We start from the raw sequence: 22,264 nt of genomic DNA, 5'->3' as shown, positions 1-22,264 counted from the left end.
ACAAAGCTGAAGGAGAACTGCCGGCTATTGGACTGTTGAAGTGGGAGAGTTGAACCTGCCAATTAGTATGATGGTATGATAAAACCATGCTAATGGTATGATTTACCCTCCTGAGATGAGGAGCTTGTGTCATGACTTAACGAGGCCTTTTTACTTTGATACTTTCACAGTGCACTGAAAGTTTTGTTCAATAATCTCTGTCGTTTGAGCAGATCTGCACGATTAGAACAGAAAGCGCTGTACGACACGTCGTCGAGAAATTTGTTACAAGTGAGCTTCTCCACATTAAAATGGGCTCTGGAGAAAGCCACTTATTTCGGACAATTAGAAAATGAGAGTCCCTGCCTAAAAAGGATTCAGCGAGGTAATCCGATCTAAAGTTCTTCTTTTTCTTTTTGAAATGACGTCATTTTGCTGAGAGTGGAAATGTAATGCGACAATCGATTCCACTATCAGCAAAGAAAGAAAGAATGAATGTATGAATGAATGAGTGAGTGAAAGGAAAAAAAACTGACTGGTAAAAGCTGACAAAAGCTGTCAAGACTTTACTGATGTAACACAACTGTGCGAAGTTAACCCCCACCTGACAAAGGTGCAGATGAATCTATGTGTGTTTCCTTTTACAGGAGCAGAAAGATGACGGCAACATTCGAGGTTGCATGATCATTTAACCTTTTAGGTGCCACTTTCTGTGTCTGTGCATCTACCAGGGGTGTTATTCACTACCTTGTGTTGCTCATAGGCTACGTTCACACTGCAGGCGAAAGCGCATCAAATCCGATTTTTTTGACCCTATGCGACCCATATCCGATCATGCTATGACAGTGTGAACGGCGCAAATCCGATATTTTCAAATCCGATCTGGGTCACTTTCGTATGTGGTACTGAATCCGATACATATCCGATGTATTAGAAAGCGACTGCTGTTTGAACGGTCAAGTCGCATTAAATCCGCCTTTTACGTCACCGACACAAGACTGAAGCCAATTATCAGCGCCAGAGAAGCGCCCGAGAAGACATCGCGAACGCTTCCTGGCCATCCAGTGTAGATGTAAGTGAAACTGTTGGGAAGACAACGTAAACATTTTATTTGTACTGTATAATCTGCAGATTCTGACAGAAATCTGCAGCTATCCTTTGAAGCACCGCTCCTCTCTTAAACAGCAATAAGGATCATTATTAGGTTATTTACATTATTATGTAAATAACAAAATAACTTAAAGCAAAAATTGGGAAACGTGAAGTCCAAAGTCTTTATATTAAGGGCCATCAGTCAAACAATACTGTTGCTCTGGGTCTAAACAGAGCGCGTTGTGTGTGACATCTTCTTTTGCGCATGCGGGCCGCTTTGAGCGTTCACACTAGAGCGCGTTTGCTGTCGCATTTTATTTGTAGTGTGAACGAGCAGACAAAAAAATCGGATTTGATCAAAAAATCGGAATTGAGTATTAAGACCTGCAGTGTGAACGTAGCCATAGAGATCACTGTGAGAAAGTGTGTACACACCTGCGCAGCGCTAACATTTGCATTTTCTTTTCTACAGCATTACAGTTCTTCATGTGACTTGATGATGCGATTTATACCAGGACAACTGGTTGATGTTTTTTCTACTACAGGATTTCTGGGTTTATGTGTGAAGAAAACTGTGTTTACAGGTTATGAGTGGTGATGCTGTTGCACTGTGTTGATGGGGAAATGTGAAGGTTACTTTGATAATGTGAATAACATGTGAGAAATTTCCTGTGTTGAAAACTAGTGTCACTTCTTTCCACAGCTATGGATGGCTAACTTTATGGTCTTTTTATGGCACCTCTGGAACCTGTCGACCTGCGTCTGACCACGGTCAATGTGTATTGCTAATGTTTTTTTTTTTTTTAAGAATGCATGTAGAAGATTCAGCAGAAGCGGACAAGTGACATGAGAAAAACTGTCAGGCTCAGGAGAGACTCGGAGGCAGACCGTCACTAAGGTTCACAATTTTATTTACACGTAGACACCAGGTGCGGGTATATACAAGTGAGGGGGCACAGGAAGAGGGTCTCCGGGGAACACAGGCACGGGAAGGGAACGGCTATATACACAATCCACTGAAGCTCAGGTAGCTCGGGCTCCGGTCTTTAGGTCACCGAACGGCGGTCCTCAGGCTGGCGAGAAATCTGGCACAGAGAGGAAAGGCAGGTAAGTAGTGGCACGACAGAAACTCGGAAAAAGGCTCAGATAGGTGATGACACTGACGAGTGTTACACAATAATCCAGCGAGGAAGCACTCTCAGCAGCCGCCTTAAGAAGTGAGTGAGGTGTCCGAGCCAGGGGCTGGAGCCGTCATGACTCCGCCCCGGTAGAGCGCAGTGCGCGGAAGGGGAGAGAGGGAGATGCAGCACAACAAAAACACTTGTAGCCATACAGAGTCAGCCGAGAAGGCACAGGGTCATGACAAAAACAAATAAGAGATGCAGTGTTTATGGAATAGTTGAATATGGGCTCATTAGCTGGCCACTTTGAGCCCATAGTAATATATGAGTGGAGTGACTTTGCTTAAGGGAAGTCACCGATTACATTAATGTTGACTGAGTACATGGGATGATCCATGTCTGAGGCAAATTAGGGTAATAATTGTAGTTTACTGATTTCAGAAAACCTGCACATGGCACTTGTCTTGCTGATGTTGAATGATTTATTACTTTTATGATACAATTGTTTACAAGTGTGAAGTTTGATTTTACTTCCAGATCTTGTTTTCCAGGCCATGATGGTGTGTATGCAGGCTCCTGGGAGAGCCAGGTGTTAAGCAAACTTAATGTGCAAAACACGCTAACATCTTTTATTGCAGGGTTACGGAGCTACTCCAGCGGAGACACCCTGATGTTGCCTGGGACATGATCTAGCTAACCCTTTTTCTTTAAAACAGGAATCTGGTTTTGATGAGTTGACGCGTGGGAGTGTCCATGCGTCAAGAGGAGGGGTCCAGGATTAATATTAAACAATGTTTTTTATTATTGTTGCAGTGATTTGTGTGATTAACCGTTTATTTACAGGTATTAAACCTATGCAAGTGGTGCATCCATGTTCAGATGAGGCTTTGATGGCCTATAAGTGAAGTTCACTGAACTAAAGAATGTGGTTTGATGATTGTTGACATGCTCTCCAAATAGAAGTTGGGGCTTTCCAGAGGCCAACAGAGGAGATTGTGGACAACAGACGGGCACCTGAAGGATGAGGGGAGCGTGCCAAGCTCCATCGACATCGCAGAGGGAGTCTAAGGATGGCATCATGATTCTGTGAAAGCACAGGAACCAGAAGCTATGGTGGTGATGACAGCAGTTTCCTATGAACATCACCTAATGCTGTGTCACTATACTGTGCATACGATGACACTCTGAAGGCTGCTGGGATCACAACAGCAGTAAGATAACTGAACCCAGCACCCTTTCCACAGAGGGGTTTTTCTGCAGAGCGTGGACAATGGAAGAGTCATAAGTATCCCCCTCGCAGGACGAAGGCCTGAAGTGAGGTGATGGGGGTTGGTAGAGGCCATAAAACTTGAGTGCTGAGAGGTCTGCAGCTTTCACGATAAGCTGAGACCCATGTTGACAAACAACAAAACCAACTGGTATGTTTGAATGTTTATTCTACATACATTTGGACTCTGGTCCTATGGACAGTGATGGAAACAACTGGAAGAGACATTTATGACACCCTGCAGAACTAAAACCACTCTGCACAGATGATGAGTGATCACCGCAAAGCTGAGATGTTTTTGAAAATGTTACTTTCTTATTTTAACTATTAAATTAACAGTTCATTTGTTTGCTCGTAGGGTGCATAGTGCCATTGGATGAGATCAATGATGAATGGGATAACTGCTAATACATTTGTTAAACTGTGTACTTTTACAGTAATTTAGGGTGATTGACATATGCTGAGTATAAAAATGTTTGCATTGAAACTGTCAGACATGAGGTATTCATAACTGGGAACTTTTCTAGCATAAAGGTCAAAAATGGGGGAATGTTAGGTTTTGTATTGTTGATTGTCATTTATGCTTACAAATATTTAACCATATATGCTTAGAGGTGTATAATCAATTGTGTAGTGATAGGATGTGTGATCTTTAACAGGCTGCAAAGGCTTGGTGTGTATTCCACACTGGAATGCACACCTTCAAAACTTACATTTAACTACTGATTTTATCTATTGTTCTGATTTTATCTGTTTTGATTTTATATACTGTTCTGTTTGTTTGTTAATTAGTTTGTTTGTTTGCTTGTTTTAATCAATTTTAAATCATGCTTTTTATTTGTTTTTGTTTCTAATGTCTCTATAAAGCACTTTGAATCACCTTGTTGTTGAATTGTGCTATACAAATAAACTTGCCTTGCCTTGCCTACATCCTGGGAGCATGAGAAGAGGTCGTACCTTGTTTTATTGTTTTATGGTAGGATAAACGTGGCTATATCTGTTTTAGGCTAAGTGCCTTTTGTTTAGATGAACTGTTGGACTTCCAGACCAGCAGGTTTAGGGAAGTCATTTATGGGGTCACACTCTGACCCCACACACACACACACACACACACACACACACACACACACACAGTACTCTTTGTGTGTATGTAGACGTCATATGTTAATGAACTTATGTATATTCATGTAACCTCAATAAAAGAGCAGTGTTACGGGAGGACGGACGAGAGCAACTGGGGTCAAGCGAAGGAACGGCGTTTGTCCGGTTCTCTCCCGTGCACGAGAAACATGAAGAACTTTGCCTACTTGTGTCTTGCTTGCTGTGTAATTATATTGCCTTCAACGTTCCAGCGAATAGGTTCAAGCTACAAACCTATCAGTGATGAATGATTAGAAACCGGTGGGTACGCAGCTGAACTTAGTCTGACTAATGATACATGGAAATAACTGGAACACAATACGCATGCGGTATGCTGGCACAGAAAACATAGATGTGAAAATAAACTGAACATGACAAAACAGAAAACACTGGGTGAACGACCCAGGAACCCTGACAAAGTTAGTAAGTTGAAATAACCCCAGTCTGGCCTGTAGCCCGTGGATTAAAGTTTCATGCAGAATTGTGTTACTCAAGGCTTTGATTCTATGGGGCATGGACTAGGAATCTTCAGAAAACCAGACAGAAAGAGATCAAGAAAATCATATTATAAATACTGCTTTTAAGTTCAAAAATACTGTTGAGAAAAATTGGTACATTGTTCCCAACTCCTTTTACATCACCACACACTGAAATCATTTATTTTGGATTTCACACTTCCCATCACACTTAAACAACTCTGATGGTGGAGCGATTTAAATAATTATTGGCATTGATTTTTTAATGTATTTGAATCATGGCTTAATGTTTTGAGAAAATAATTAATTTGCATGGATGATAGATTTGAGGAAAACTAATTTTGCCCCACAGGAAAACAAAAACATCTTTGACATGTTTAGCAGCAACCTACATTTTCCACTGCTTCATCATCCAATTAGCACAGCACCATTTATAGTCCTCACACATAGATAAATCTGTTTTACTCATTGTAAGGGAGAAAGAAAACGTAAACCTACTGAAAATGCAAGCACTAACACAAAATAAAAGCACCTTTTCCTTCAGCAGTTTTACAGCTTCATTTTCACTTTTACAGCCAGCCTACACTTCCATATACATTCTGTTGGATTCAAGGAATCAGTGTATTAACTCAGATTCATTCCTCTTCTGATGAGTGTTAGACTCTGTTAAGCCTTTGTTACCTATTTCTGTTAATTAATGTTTGAACAGAATTTCTGCATGCAGTAGAGGGACAGAGGGTGCTGGCTTTAATGTTTAATGTATCACATCTCTGTTTATTGATGATAAAGGGTTTTCATTGGCTTATATTCAACATTTATTGATGATCTCCAATTTGCATGTTTTTTCTCAGCAGAATTTGAAGTGGATAGGACGACAGATAGAAGCTCCAAGTCTAGGTCATAGTTCTCTGGCAGAATTATAGTTCAGTGTTCAAAGGTGAAAATTGCTTACTGCTTTACTTGAGTTATTACCTCATTTAGAGCTTTACAGGTATGTCAGGGGATTGTCCATGTGGGGGAGAAAGTTGATCTGATGTGATATACTAGTCTATTCCATTAAAAAGAAGCTAAGCATTAAGGTCAGGTTGTCAATGTCCTGATTCCCTCTAAAGATTTATGACCTTTGCCATGAGCTTTGGATAGTGACCCAAGGAACATAATTAAGGAAACAAGCAGTGGAAATGAGCTTCCTGCTATTAGACTAGACTATTAGAGCTAGGAAGAGTAGTTCCAGAGAGGCTGAGAATACAGGTGCTGCTCCTTCACATCATAAGGAATTAGTGGAGATGATGATGATGTTTTGGTCAACACCAATATCACTCAAGTTCAGTGCGTGTAAGGGAAATGAGCAAATAAGTTGCAATAAGCAATATAGTATTTTATTATTATTATTTTTTGCCTGTGCCGTTTGGTTCTTTAGCAGAATTGTTGTCTGAAGGACAACAAAGATGCCCAACGGATTTACTTTACCAAGTGGATCATCATGGCCTTGCCGTAATGGTCCACTTGATCGACCTTTGTTTTTATTATTTGTTTTTATTTTCAGTTGTTACAGATGGGACAGACATGGCTGGGGGATAGGAAAGGGAGAAAGAAAGATGAAGGAAAAGAAAAACAGAGGGGGAGAGGGACAATAAGAAAGGGCACTTAAAAAAAATAAATCTCCCGGATCACCTGTGGAGAGAAAAAAAAGAAGAAAAAAAAAGACCAAAAATAATAAACACAGCACCATTGCATTAATCTAGCTAGGTGTAAATATCCATAAATACTAAATATTGAATGTTGTTGTGCAGTATGCATGACCGACAGCACACAATGTGCTTTAGCAGCCAAGAAAGATGTACTGTAGATTATGTCTGTGGACAGTGAACACCCGCGTGCACACCTGTGTGGATGAGTGCGGTAGTATTCTAAAGGTTTCTCCATGTAACTATCTGCTAGAGGGTGTAGGGAGCCATGGCCCCATCCCCCAGTGCATGAAGCAGGCATGGAGGAGATCCAAGCCCCAGACATCCAGAGGCCCCAGAGCCTGAGAGCCCAAGGATGACCACCGGAGGGGCATCCATGCTACCCTCCTGGGAAGCCTAGGAAGAGCTGAAGAGAGCCCCAGCCACCCCATCACCCATGATGGGTGTAGCTCAGGAGGTAGAGCAGGTCACGTACTGATCGGAAGGATGGTGGTTCGATTCCTGGCTCCTCCAGTCTTCATGTCAACTATCCTTGGGAAAGATACTAACCCCAAGTTGCTCTCTGATGCGTCCATCGGAGTATGAATGTGTGTGAATGTAGTTAGTGAATATGTGTGTGTGTGTGTGGTATATACAGGGAGTGCAGAATTATTAGGCAAATGAGTATTTTGTCCACATCATCCTCTCCATGCATGTTGTCTTACTCCAAGCTGTATAGGCTTGAAAGCCTACTACCAATTAAGCATATTAGGTGATGTGCAACTCTGTAATGAGAAGGGGTGTGGTCTAATGACATCAACACCCTATATCAGGTGTGCATAATTATTAGGCAACGTCCTTTCTTTTGGCAAAATGGGTCAAAAGAAGGACTTGACAGGCTCAGAAAAGTCAAAAATAGTGAGATATCTTGCAGAGGGATGCAGCAGTCTCAAAATTGCAAAGCTTCTGAAGCGTGATCATCGAACAATCAAGCGTTTCATTCAAAATAGTCAACAGGGTCGCAAGAAGCGTGTGGAAAAACCAAGGCGCAAAATAACTGCCCATGAACTGAGAAAAGTCAAGCGTGCAGCTGCCAAGATGCCACTTGCCACCAGTTTGGCCATATTTCAGAGCTGCAACATCACTGGAGTGCCCAAAAGCACAAGGTGTGCAATACTCAGAGACATGGCCAAGGTAAGAAAGGCTGAAAAACGACCACCACTGAACAAGACACAGAAGCTGAGACGTCAAGAGTGGGCCAAGAAATATCTCAAGACTGGTCAAAGGAGCTTGCAAAGAAAAGCGTCTGGACTTCTTTAAGTTGCTTGAAGACGTTTCACCTCTCATCCGAGAAGCTTCTTCAGTTCTAAGGTTCCAGTGTATTTCAGACCCAGCAACACGCTCAGACAGAAACTGGTTCACCCGAAAGACAAAACGCCAAAACACAAACTTAACAATGTGGTGTATGCTGTACAGTGCAGCGAGGAATGCTCAGACCTCTACATTGGAGAGACCAAACAGCCACTTCACAAGCGCATGGCACAACACAGAAGAGCCACCTCCACAGGACAAGACTCAGCAGTCCATCTGCATCTAAAGGTCAAAGGTCACTCTTTCGAGGATGCCAATGTTCACATTTTGGACAGAGAGGACAGATGGTTTGAAAGAGGAGTGAAAGAAGCCATCTATGTCCACTGTGAGCGACCATCTTTGAACAGAGGCGGGGGTTTACGACACCAACTCGCTGCCATCTATAATCCAGTTTTGAGATCCCTTCCCAGACGCCTTAACGCCCACTCACATCCTGGGCCATCTGATCTCAGGAATTTGCATGATAAGGTGGGGCCAGGTTTCACAATGAACTCACCCGAAACTCTGGCTGATTGGGACCCACGGCCAGTTTCACACCTTGGCTCAGGCGATTAGAGGATCATCAGGGGTCCTTTTGTCCCTCTGTGGGGGGAAACTCCCACTAGGTTTATATCTGGGACTCTCCACCATTTGACCTTAGAACTGAAGAAGCTTCTCGGATGAGAGGTGAAACGTCTTCAAGCAACTTAAAGAAGTCCAGATGCTTTTCTTTGCAAGCTCCTTTGACTACGATGACCTGGATGACTGAGAACCTTCACAGACATCTCAAGTCTGGTTTTTCTAAGGTTTTATGGACTGGTGAAATGAGAGTGAGTCTTGATGGGCCAGATGGATGGGCCCGTGGCTGGATTGGTAAAGGGCAGAGAGCTCCAGTCCCACTCAGACGCCAGCAAGGTGGAGGTGGAGTACTGGTTTGGGCTGGTATCATCAAAGATGAGCTTGTGGGGCCTTTTCGGGTTGAGGATGGAGTCAAGCTCAACTCCCAGTCCTACTGCCAGTTTCTGGAAGACACCTTCTTCAAGCAGTGGTACAGGAAGAAAAACATGATTTCCATGCAGGACAATGCTCCATCACACGCGTCCAAGTACTCCACAGCGTGGCTGGCAAGAAAGGGTATAAAAGAAGAAAAACTAATGACATGGCCTCCTTGTTCACCTGATCTGAACCCCATTGAGAACCTGTGGTCCATCATCAAATGTGAGATTTACAAGGAGGGAAAACAGTACACCTCTCTGAACAGTGTCTGGGAGGCTGTGGTTGCTGCTGCACGCAATGTTGATGGTGAACAGATCAAAACACTGACAGAATCCATGGATGGCAGGCTTTTGAGTGTCCTTGCAAAGAAAGGTGCTATATTGGTCGCTGATTTGTTTTTGTTTTGTTTTTGAATGTCAGAAATGTATATTTGTGAATGTGGAGATGTTATATTGGTTTCACTGGTAAAAATAAATAATTGAAATGGGTATATATTTGTTTTTTGTTAAGTTGCCTAATAATTATGCACAGTAATAGTCACCTGCACACACAGATATCCCCCTAAAATAGCTAAAACTAAAAACAAACTAAAAACTACTTCCAAAAACATTCAGCTTTGATATTAATGAGTTTTTTGGGTTCATTGAGAACATGGTTGTTGTTCAATAATAAAATTATTCCTCAAAAATACAACTTGCCTAATAATTCTGCACTCCCTGTATATATGTGTATGTGTATATATAAATATGTGTGTGTGTATGTATGTGTGTGTAATATATATATATATATATGGCCTGTATTTGTATAGCGCTTTTCTAGTCCCTAAGGACCCCAAAGCGCTTCACACTACATTCAGTCATTCACCCATTCACACACACGCGATGGCAGCTACATTGTAGCCACAGCTGCCCTGGGGCACACTGACAGAGGCGAGGCTGCCGGACACTGGCGCCACCGAGCCCTCTGACCACCACCAGTAGGCAAACATGGGGTTAGTATCTTGCCCAAGGATATTTGGCATGCAGCCAGGAGGCAGCCTGGGATCGAACCACCGACCTTCTGATTAGTGGCTGACCTGCTCTGCCACCTGAGCTACAGCTAGTATAGGGAAAGTTGAAAAGAACTTTGAAGAGAGAGTTCAACAGGGCGTGAAACATATACATATACAGCATGTATATACATATGTATATGTATATACATGCTGTTTACTACACCAAAAGTGAAAACTACAAATAATCATGCACTACTTTGTGTTTGAAAAATTACAGAGAGCTGATGAGTAGCACATAACAGGGTAAGCAAGGTTTCTGAGGAGGCTCAGCACTTGTAACAAGCAAAAGACAGAACAGGCTAGGTCAGCACAAGCGGGTATTTACAAACAGCAGGTAACAGAGATGGCCTAATGTCCACCATGTGACAATGACACATGGTGGACATTAGAAGAGAACTGTTTACTGGATACAAGGCAGAAGGTTTTTTATATTTGTATTTGTATTTTATTGTGTTCTCTTTAAAATATTTTTATATGTCCAATTTAAAATCCTTCTCCTTAAATAACAGGATCATGAATAATCAGGCCCCATCTTATCTTAAAGACCTTATCACCCCAATAGGGCACTTTGGTCTCGGGGTATTGCTGTCCAGCGTGTTTGAAAATAAAATGGGAGGCTGAGCCTTCAGCTTTCAGGCTTCAGTTTGTGTAATTAGAAGACAGGCCTTCTGATTCAGGAGTGGCATTTCGATTTGATTTTCATTTGATTAGGCTTCAAACGTTACTTTTTCATAACACTTATACCATGGGTTGTATCAGTTCACTCTGAACCATTCCTTAGCTACAATGCAATATCCTGCTGGGAGCTTCCCATGATAGAGTGAGTGTTTCTTCTTCACTGGTCTCTTTTCATTCTGTGTGTGTTTCTATGCCACTTTGCATTTAATCATTAGTTATTATTAAAGTCTGGCTTCCTTTCCTGTCTCCTTCCCCACACCCCCAAGTGACCATGGTTTTTCTGAGTGCTTGCTCATAGGGGGTTCTTCACTTCTTGGAGTTTTCTCTCTCTTGTTGTATTGTCTTTCCCTTTCAATAGAAAGCACCTTGAGGCCACTGATGTTGTGATTCGGTGTTATATAAATGAAAGTGAATTGCTCTATTTATCTGTTTTATAACATTTTCAGTTCTCTGCAGAATAGGTGGATAGAACGGAAACCCCCCCAAATGTGTGGTCTTCACCTTTGCATTATAATCAGCTCTTATGGTTCATGAGTAAGGGGGAGGAAAATGGTTGAATGGTTTATAACTATTGAGGAGCAGGGATTTCAACTTTTATTTTTATTTCAGACACAATCGTGAGCACAATGGTGAAGTGCAAACTGTTTCCAGGAGCTAATACGAGTATGTCCAGAAGACTTATAGTGGCATAAATCTTTAGAAATACTGCTCTGGCAATTCCCAGGTTGAAAACTTTTCTTAGTTTAAACTCAAGAGAAGTTTTCAAACTGCCAAAGCCTTCTTGGCACAGGTGCTAATTTATAAAAGACACTCCCCCTTTTAAACAAACATATTTATTACACCAGGACTTGATATGAGAATTTCATTCATAAAAAAATAAGCATTTTCAGTTCTTGGATTCCTGGGTAGCCTTATTTTTCTATAAGATGGATTGCAGACAAGTGCCACTAGAGTGAATATCAAATTACTCCAAATAGCTGTTATGGCCCCAAATTACAGTTATTATTAAGCTTGAGATGAGCCTCTCCATCACTTGTCTGACAAACTGCAGGGGATGATCTAATGAGTAATCTGCTTTATTGTGTACAAAGGAACAAAACAAAATAAATCAGGGGAGGATGTACTCCAAATTGTTGCCGTCTTGCAGTCACTCTTATTACTGAAATGACCATGAAATAAAAGACCAGTATTTATAATAATATTGACCCGATTCTGGAAGTAAGTAGTGTGACAGTGTCAGTGCAGTCAGTATGGTCAGTATTTAAAATGCTTTAAGGTGACTGCTAATATAAATTGGTATGTTTAAAAAATGTGATTAGTTTGGCATTAATGATAACATGTGATTATTAATGCCAAACTAGTCTCTGCAGCTTCAACTGAGTCTCTTACTCATGACTCGATAGCAAATCAGGAGACCTTATTCACACATTCATACAGTTTGTGCTATATACCTTGTTGAATCCTCCCAATTCTTTTGATCTTTGGGCTGAAGGAAGAACGATACTCGGCGTATAAATGCTCAATCAACAATCTTTTATTCGATACAATTCAACACTTTATGAGCATAAACCATCTGGAAGGGAGATGAGCGCGGGAGGGTGTCCGCCTGATCTCGAAGTGTCTGAGCGTTCCTCCCATTCTTATAGCTTCAGCCCCCTCCACCTAGTCATAAAACCTAAACATCCACATTCTTTCTCGCTCTCAGTGAGCCTGAGTTATGACCTTGGCTTCCTGTGCAGTCTGTTCTGTTCTTTTCTAATCAGACAAATAAGGCGATGACTCTCTGAAAACAGTATTTCTCAGCAGTATCATGCATCATAAAACAATATCATTCATTCACAATAAATCAGCAGTCTAATGTAATACAAATCAGTTTAATAAGTGTAATAGTTATCACCTTCTTCTAAGTCAGGAGAATAATGCAAACTAAAACTACATAATGATTTCACAATCTTTAATTAGGGGCATAAAATAATATAATAATCTCACAACCTTTAAACACTGTCTGTTATAGACATACCTACACTCTCATGTATGACAAATCACAACAACAGTAGTCAAATGTGTGTTTCATGACACAAATTTGGGTCTTTCATAATAAAGTCAAGATGACATAGTTTGTTACCACCTACCCATGGGCTGATGTGAGCAAAAGTACAAGATGGGAAAATAAATGCAAACTGACTAACTCTGACAAGGAAACACTAGGGAACAAAGACCAGGAAATAGGACAGTGCACTCTGGCAAAAGACAAGGGGAGACTGAGAAAATATTTACACAGGAGAGTGATTGGGAAAAGTGGAGACACATGGGAATATACCTGGGGCAAATTAGACATAACGAGCGAAACTGAAGACAATACACAGGAGACAAGGACAATCAAAATTAGGCAGGTGTCACGGTCCTGGGTCGGTGACCCAGCGTTTTCTGCTTTGTATTGTTAATCTTTGATTTCTTGATGTTTTTGTTTGTTCCTAGGTTGTTGTTTTTTTTTTAACTTTTTTTTATTGAGCATCAACAACATAGTACACAGCAAATTCAAAAGTGTTAAATGTTTTGGTGTTAATAGTCTTCTTGCAAAAGTAGAGTTAATTTTACTCTAAGCAGAGTCACATTCTTTTAATGTAACTCTGAGGTGTAAAATGATAGTAGTTAAAATCGAGTGTTTCTCTGTCAAATCTGGATGTGTTACAATGGAAACATTAACTCTTGACCTCTTAACTCTGAACTCCTACAGGGGCTATGACACCAATAGAGTAAATTCACAGACTCCGCCCCCAGCACGGCTCCAATCGAAGCTGAAGTGAAGCCGTTTCAGAACATTTTGCTCTACATATTTGAGTTGTTTGCCATGCTTGGTGAGTCATTTTTTCAAAGATTGTTTCAATTATTATTATGAGCTTTTACTTCTGTGGCTCTTTGGAGTTGAGACAAAGCTGTGTGGAAGGCATTAGCCATGTTGCTCAGTGATAGCATAACATTCTGTTTTAGCTAGCTGAAAGGTATTGTTTGCGGGCAAATACCACAGCCTTGAAAAAAAGCTTGCATGTGAATTTTCAGTCAAACTTTTGGTCAAATACACCTAAAACAATGTCTAGAATGTGAAATGTTGGTATAATGGTGCTACTTGAAGCCTGAAAACGATCTCCCTTAAAAAAAAAACGAGCAAACAGCAGTAGCTGACGCCCTGACTCGATTCTACGTTAGCATAGATCCCTCCAGAGTTTTGTGCACACGGTTTAGGTAAAAATGAAAAAGGTTGAGGTTTTACATTTAGTTCAGTATTACCTGTTGCCTGTGTCCTTGTCTTTTGGGAAAATACTTTACACAAGTAATGTCTCAAAGAGGATTCCTTTTTTTTTTTTTTACTGTGCTGCAATTGTTTACTGGATTATTTGTGCCATTAATTAGTGTCAACTAATTTTTATTCAATCTCCGCACAGGATATGCTTGTGAAGATGGAATATGGGGGAGAGCAGAAGTGCGTTGAAGTTCCACAGAGGGATGAATGAAGGACATGCATATTGTATTGAAGAAATAGGTGATGAGATGCTGTTATTTGCATTTACCATGTCAGACCTTTTGATAAACACAATTCTAATGAAAGTGAGAACATGTACACTGTTACATCTTTCAGAAAATGTTTTGAAATTGTGGTGCACAGTTCAGAATAAATGTTTTTCAAAAACCATTGCATCTTTTTAGTAAATGTTTATTTCCAAAAGAAATTTCTAGAAGTTCAGAACAGTAAAATTCCCGCTTTTTAGAATGAATTAGAAGATAACTCTTATGTAGTTAAACTAAAATACTCTTTGAGAGTTAATATATAAACTCTTAACACCAAGTGTTAAATTATCAACTCCAGACAGATTTAGTGTTTAACACTAAATCAGAGTTAACGTACCAACTCTCAAAAAGAGTTAAATTAACACTCTCTGGTGTGGACCCATATAGACACTTTAATAGTGTTGAAATCAAATCCGACAGTGTTAATTTGGACATGCTGGATTTGCTGTGTACAAAGACATAGATATAGCAAGGCCACAATGCTCCTTTTTATATATTTACCCCACCCCAAGAACATATTGGACACCGATCCAGAAGGGGAAAGAAATTAAAATAAATAAATGAATAAAGTGAATTTAAATGAGGTACAAGGAAGTTCACCATATTTGAAGATGTGCACTTAAAGGGGAATAGTTTACACAAAATGAATCCCAATCACACAGAAAAAATAAAAAAGCATCTTTCAGGTGGGTATGGTTTTAATTTTCTCTAAATGTATCCCAAACAGCAAAGAATCTCTCCTTCGACCCCTTGAGAGCGTACTTTATCTTTTCCAACTGTATAAATTGTGTCAGGTCACTGAACCACAGAGCCGCTTTGGGTGGCTTTTTTGATTTCCAATGCAACAATATCCTTCTGCTGCAAGCAGTGTAGTGAAAGCGACTATGTTTTTATGACTGTTACTTAGTGTTCTATGTCTTCTCTCTGTGACACCAAATATGCTCATAACTGCATTGGGTTGAAGCTCAACATTCAATGCTTCGGACAATGTTTTGAAAATTGTTGAGCAGTAGGCTTTTAAAGTTGGACATGACCAAAACATATGTGTTAAATCTGCAGAGGGATTTCTACATGTCTCGCAGCTTGCATCTATGTTTGGAAATATTTTGGCCAGTCTTGCCTTGGAGTATTGAATGCGGTGTAGAATCTTGAACTGTATGATGTTTAATTTGGCACAGAAAGTGCGGTTGTTTACTCTTAAAAGAGCGCTCTCCCAGGTCTCCTCCTCCAAAACCACCCCCAGCTCATTCTCCCAGTCTGCTTTGATCTTTGCCATTGTTATATTCTGAAAGGAGGCTATACAATTACTAATTCTTCAGATTAGACCTTTAGACTTAAATGTTAGTTTCAACAGATCATCTACAGCAGTAAATGGAGTTATATTTGCAAAGTCAGGGTTATGATGCTGAAGGAAGTGACGAACTTGGAAGTATCTAAATAAGCTGAACGAGGGAGGTCAAATTTGTGTGACAAATCCTGAAAACTTGCCAAGACACCGTCTAGGTAGGTTCAAGGTTCAAGGTTCTTTATTTGTCACATGCATAGTTATACAAGTATAACACACAGTGAAATGTAGCCTGACACGCTCCTCGACATGTGCAAAAAAATTGGGGGGGGGTGTAGAGGAAGAACATTATATATATATATATATATATATGTAGTATATACATTGGGTGAATGTGCAGTAGTAGCAGCAAGCAGGTGAATTCTGTACATTAATATGAATAGACATCTGACTATTTTACAGGATAGACAATATAAACATATTTAAAATTAAAGGAATTGAAATGTACATTGTGCCTTGGTTTAGTGTCTGGAAGAGTCCTGTCTCAGTCAATTATAGATGATGTGAGAGGGCGGGTGTGTGTGTTTAGGGCACGGATGGCTTGGGGATAGAAGCTCCTCTTGAGTCTCTCTGTCCTTGCCCGGAAGATGCGGAACCTTCTACCAGATTGCAGAAGTTGGAACAGTTTGTTGCCAGGATGGGACGGGTCCTTCAGTATCTGCGCTGCTCTAGTCCAGCATCTCCTGGTGTAGGTGTCCTGAAGCGGGGGGAGAGCAATCCTGCAGCAGCATTCTGCTGTACGGATCACTCTCTGGAGAGCTTTTTGGTCCTTCACACAGCTGTTCCCAAACCGCGATGTCATGTTCTGTGTGAGGATGCTCTCCACAGCGCCTGTATAGAAAATCCTGAGGATCTTTGGAGAGACCCTGAACTTCCTCAGTTGTCGTAGGTGATACAGGCGCTGCCTAGCCTTTTTGGTCTGGACCTGAATGTGGGCAGCCCATGTCAGGTCTGAGGAGATGTGGACACCAAGATACTTGAAGGACTGCACCCTCTCCACTGGAGCTCCATTGATGATAATGGGCTTGTAGTCTCTGTGCTGACCCCTTCTGAAGTCCACCACTAGCTCCTTGGTCTTGCTGACGTTCAGCTGGAGGTGGTTGTCCTGGCACCACGACGCCAGATTCTTCACTTCATCCATGTAGGCCGTCTCATCGTTGTTGGAGATGGCACCCAACACCACTGTGTCGTCAGCAAACTTCACAATGGTGTTGGAGCCATGGGTGGCCACACAGTCTGAAGTGTAGAGGGAGTAGAGCAGTGGCGAGAGGTAGGGCTGAACGATATATCGCATTTGCGATAATATCGCGACATGATCAAGTGCAATTTTCTAACCGCAAAGGCTGCGATTATACTCTGGACATGTCCAAATTCATGGGCTGCGTCCTCCTGAGGCCGCATTTGTAGACCGATTACGTCACAGCGACGCGCCGAAGGCTGTCCAAATTCGTAGACTCCTCCGAATGTAGCCGACAAATGCGTCCTCCTTTTCCCCGAATTTGAAGGATGGGTCGGGTGTGTCCTTCGTGGCCTACCATATCCCAGAATTCATAGCGCGGCCCAGCCAAACTCCAGTTTCCAACAATGGCGGCCGCTACTAAGTTTTAAAATTACTCATACTAATCTTTCTGGGTCACAAAATAGACTTTTAACATATTTTCAGGCGAGAAAGTAGCTGTGTAAACATCAAATATCTGCTCAGTTTATCAAGATATCCCATATTTGCAAAAGTGCTTCGACGTTTTCGGAGGCGTCTGCTACCCACCAGCTCGACAGCTAGCCGGGAGCTCGAGGGTTACTGATGCGGCCGAGAACGGCACAACTCCCGGCACATCATTTTCAGATCACCGCGGACTTTCGCTGCTTGGGTTAAACGTAATATATATGTCACTTAGACAACCTAAAAATGTTATTGTTGGGCTTTTTTCAGTGTTTTGTTTGTTCGTGAGTAAATCGGTTTGGCTGAGATTAAAGTTATTAGATTAGATAAAATAAAACTTTATTAATCCCCCGGGTGGGTTCCTCCTTGGTTTTCACACAGCTGACTAAACGTCAAACAGAAAACTTATTAAACAGAAGTATGAGATGGTCGAGAGTTTACGCCAGTGTCCTGTTATATTTTAGATAGCAAGAAGCAGACGGCCGAGTTTATTAAACTCCACCGAGACAGCGGTGACGCTAATCAGAACTAGACCGTCCAATTTCACGCCTTTAAATTTTAAAGGCGTGTTTGTGTGTGTGTTTATACAATTGCTATTATGTTTGCACTTTATGTGTAATGTTACTGACTGCAGAGATCAGTAAGATGTGTGTATTTTTTATTTATTAGTTTTATTTATTTAATATTATTTTTTAATTTAATGACTGTCTAGTAGTTCACAGATGTCGAAAAACTGAGTGTGGTAAAGCCACTGATTTTTTATGTATATTTCTGCAATCTGCACATTGTACTGACTTTCATTTTAATGTTTACACCAGGGTTCCTTGTCAGCACTTTATGCTCAGATGTTTGTAAGCTAAAAATAAACTATTGTGTATGTTCAAATATACTGTTGTGATTGAAGAAGTTAAATAAAAATGTCAGTCATCAATTCATGCATCACCTCATGTCATCATAACAGAGGTCTGTCTTCCAGGAAAGAACAGTTTAAAATTAATGTAATATAGTATTGGCCATACTATATGATGTATTGCTTGTCTTTGTTTAATAATACAGAAGACAAAGACCTTAAAAAATAATCGCATATCGCATCGCAATCTTGGGGCAAAAAATCGCAATTAGATTATTTTCCATAATCGTTCAGCCCTAGCGAGAGGACAGATCCCTGTGGTGCTCCTGTGTTGATGGTGATGCTGTTAGAGACGCACCTGCCCACCCTCACCACCTGAGTTCTGCCAGTGAGGAAGAAAATTATAATTATAATCCAATTATTTATGTTGTAAACTATTCATATAAATCAGGTCACTTTAACCTTGCTGAAGTGAGGTAACATTTTTTCTTATGGATGAAGTGGCCTAATCTGAGCTTTGATCATTTGTTGAATGATTTGACAAGCAGTTGGGCACTATTAGTTTTAGTTTGAAAACTAGTTTGGAATAGCCTCGTCATAAAATTTAAGTGAGCAATTTTATAAGACTTAACCATGGAATTAACACAGGCTCTACTTAGTCTGTCTTTTGCACCTTATCCAGGTGTCTGATTGCATAGACTTTGGATCCATGGCAGGTGGTGTCTTGACTCAGTTTTTCTTTTTGACCCAAACATATGTTTTTCTTTCCTCAGGGAAAAGTTCTGACAAAAGCTACACCAGTAAATCACGGAGGGTTTGGATGATTGCAGCCTTTCAGTTCTAAATGGTGGGCCAAGCATACGCATATTTATGCAAATTAATGTCTAAATGAATTTTGTGTTGCACACACTGACAGTGACCTACATAGAATCAGTTTTATGTTGTCAAATCAATAAAATATTTAAATTACATTTAAAGGTATTTGACAAAATGGCAATTTGGAATTGTTTCCTTTTTTGAACAGTCAAATGTATACATTTAAAGAGATGTACAACTTTTACATTTTTGAAAGTTACTGACTTTTATTTACAGCTGCCAACATAGACGAGGTCTTGCTCCACACCCTCAGTAGGGGCGATTTAAGGGACCTGCTTCCAGGGCCTGAAAATTTTATGAGGAGGAAACAGTTGTGGGCTCATATTCACAAAGAGGCAAGTTTTGCTGCTTTTGATTTAAAAACACCTAGCACGACACATTTTGTTTAGGACTCCTGTAATATAACTATTTTTGTTTTCTTATTTATGATGAAACTAAAGAAAAGGCGTCTCATGGATATCTCACCATGTGACCAGGGAGAAGATTATGATGCAGATTCAAGTGGTGGATCAAACATGCTTTTGCCACCAAGGAGCAGTTCTGGTGACAACAGTTGTAAGTGAAAGATTACAATTATGGCAATAATATTGAATATTGAACTGAAAGTTGATTTAGTCCTTTCTTTCCTGTTCTGTTTAAACATAGCCCTGTTCAGGGCACTACCAACTCTCTTCCCATCACAAGCTGCACCACCCAAGAAGATGGGACATGCCAGTGAAGCACTGATTCTTGTCCTTCAGGTCTGGGTTTCTTCATATTTGTTATCAAATAATGCCCCTAAAGCCTTCACTTTAACAGTTTATTTGGCATATGGTGTTTTTATCCATGCCAAGTCCTCCAACAATGTAGTTTATATTTGGGAACATGTGCAGAAGTCTGAAATGGCACAAACACTGATAGATCAAAACATTTCAATAAAAATAATAAAGAAAATCATAAAGAAATTAAAAACAGAAATTGGAAATAATTATATATTTAACTATCACAGGTGCAGTATTTTTGTCATTTCCTAAAGTGTGTAAAGACATAATCCTAACGGTGATGAGGCAGAATTTATTACATTTTTCAATGGCATGAATATTTGGGATTTTCTATACAGTATTTGTCTATCTAAAGAAAAATAACATTAATATGGACTGTAGCACATCTGATCTATGGTTGTCATCATTCATGTATCACCCCCAAGGGTGCACCCCAAAGGGTGCAATAAAGTGAAGTCCAAGTCTAATACATACTTGTGGTTATTTGAACTACCCTGATAGCGTTGGAGTTTCTCCGTACATTGTACAATTTTGTCTTTGTTTTTCTTTTGCCAACAGAAGATCCAGCGTCAGCCCTGTTCTGCTCTTTGAAGGGTCCCGCTGTCTTATTGCAGATGGAACCACTCCCATCACCACATTTGCCACAGATGACCTCGGAGGAGGTTTGCTGTATCTTATGGCATACTACTACACCCTGCATCTCACCTATCCTGAATGTGTGGCAAGGCTTCTGTCTGCCATTCAGACTGAAGTGTTAAAGGACAAAATCCATGAGCAAGACACCACAGGCTCATACAAAACAGTCATGGCAGGCTGGAGAAATTTTTATTCAAACGTAGAGTTGTTTGAGCAAGATATAACTTAGGTCTGTGTTGGAAGGTTTGGGCCTGATAGTTTTGAAGTTGCAATTTACACTTGAATTATTTTTTTAATTCTTATGTAGGATTAAAGAAGTTATTTTACTGCTATTTTATTATCAGTATTATCATTGCATTAGAACCACGTAACCACGTAACGTGCATTAAAGCATTTATTGAAGCTGTTAACATTACATTAAAGTCTGTATTATAGGCGGTATCATAATCATTTAATAATCTGTCATTGCAGGAGCAACTGTAATCATTTTATACACATTGCATTTTGGTGCTTATTAAAGAGTTGAAGCTCAGTCAGTTAATTGATGGTCAGAAGCTTCGTCCGGCGCGATATCCGGCCGATCTATTGAGTAAAGTGGCCTAGAGCTGTGGAAAGGTTGCTTACACGCTTATAAAACACTTATATCATGTTATTCTTTATCATGTTTTATTCATTTATAATCTTAATATTAAGCTTTGAGTAGTGGCATTTGATTAAAACATTTATTCAATATATTACACATATAGTTTCAGTTGTGTACATGCTGGCCTTCTGTCTGGTGGAAAGGTTACAAGGTTTAGCTGGTGAGGTGAGAGGTGAAACTGAGTGCATTTCAGGTCGACACATATACACACACACCCACACAGTAGATGGACTCATTTATAGGTGAAAGTTTAATCGTATTTTGCTTGTGACTGCATTTTGTGCCTGCAAAAGAACAGTTTGTTGCAGAACTGCTGCTAATGCTCAAGAGTTGGGAGTTCGCCTTGTAATCGGAAGGTTGCCGGTTCGAGCCCTGGCTTGGTCAGTCTCAGTCGTTGTGTCCTTGGGCAAGACACTTCACCCGTTGCCTACTGGTGGTGGTCAGAGGGCCCGGTGGCGCCAGTGTCCGGCAGCCTCGCCTCTGTCAGTGCGCCCCAGGGTGGCTGTGGCTACAATGTAGCTTGCCATCACCAGTGTGTGAATGGGTGGATGACTGGATATGTAAAGCGCTTTGGGGCCCTTAGGGACTAGTAAAGCGCTATATAAATACAGGCCATTTACCATTTACCATCTCTTCCGCCTTTCATAAGAAACTGTGCGAAATATGGCTGTCTAAATGTCTCGCAGCCGCTGGCGTGCGCACTCACAACTACGGCTGAGTGTAATTGGAGTCATGTGTGGACGACGTGTCGGTTGGCTCAGATATTTGAAGTTTACACAGCTACATTCTCACCTGAAAATATGTTAAAAGTTTTTTTGCGACCCAGAAAGAGAAATAAGAGCAATATTAAAACTAAGTCGCTGCCTCCATTGTTGGAGACTGGAATTGGCTGGGCCACGCTGAATTCTGCGATATGGTTTTTCAATTTTGTTGTCCGGGGGGAAAATCGGGAGAAATTCGGGAGAATGGTGGCTCCGGGAGATTTTCGGGAGGGTCACTAAAATTTGGTATTCTCCCGGAAAAATCGGGAGGGTTGGGATGTATGGTTGTGGCAACATCACTAACCATGTCAAACACCTCAGAGTAAATCATATCACAGAATATGACGA

At 40.7% G+C, this 22,264-nt stretch overlaps 1 pseudogene; it reads left to right on the top strand.

Annotated features, from left to right (window-relative positions):
• Positions 1 to 18,872: 18,872 nt before the first annotated feature.
• On the top strand, positions 18,873 to 20,741 carry LOC146563404 (uncharacterized; annotated as a pseudogene).
• The last annotated feature ends 1,523 nt before the right edge of the window (positions 20,742 to 22,264 follow it).

The sequence above is a fragment of the Mchenga conophoros genome, linkage group LG11 (assembly GCF_057382185.1).
Source record: "Mchenga conophoros isolate Kocher_MC1m ecotype Shallow Benthic linkage group LG11, M_conophoros_male_GT1.1, whole genome shotgun sequence".
NCBI classification, from domain to species: domain Eukaryota; kingdom Metazoa; phylum Chordata; class Actinopteri; order Cichliformes; family Cichlidae; genus Mchenga; species Mchenga conophoros.
Note: the sequence above shows the minus strand (reverse complement) of the source record. Positions and strands in the feature narration are given on the sequence as shown.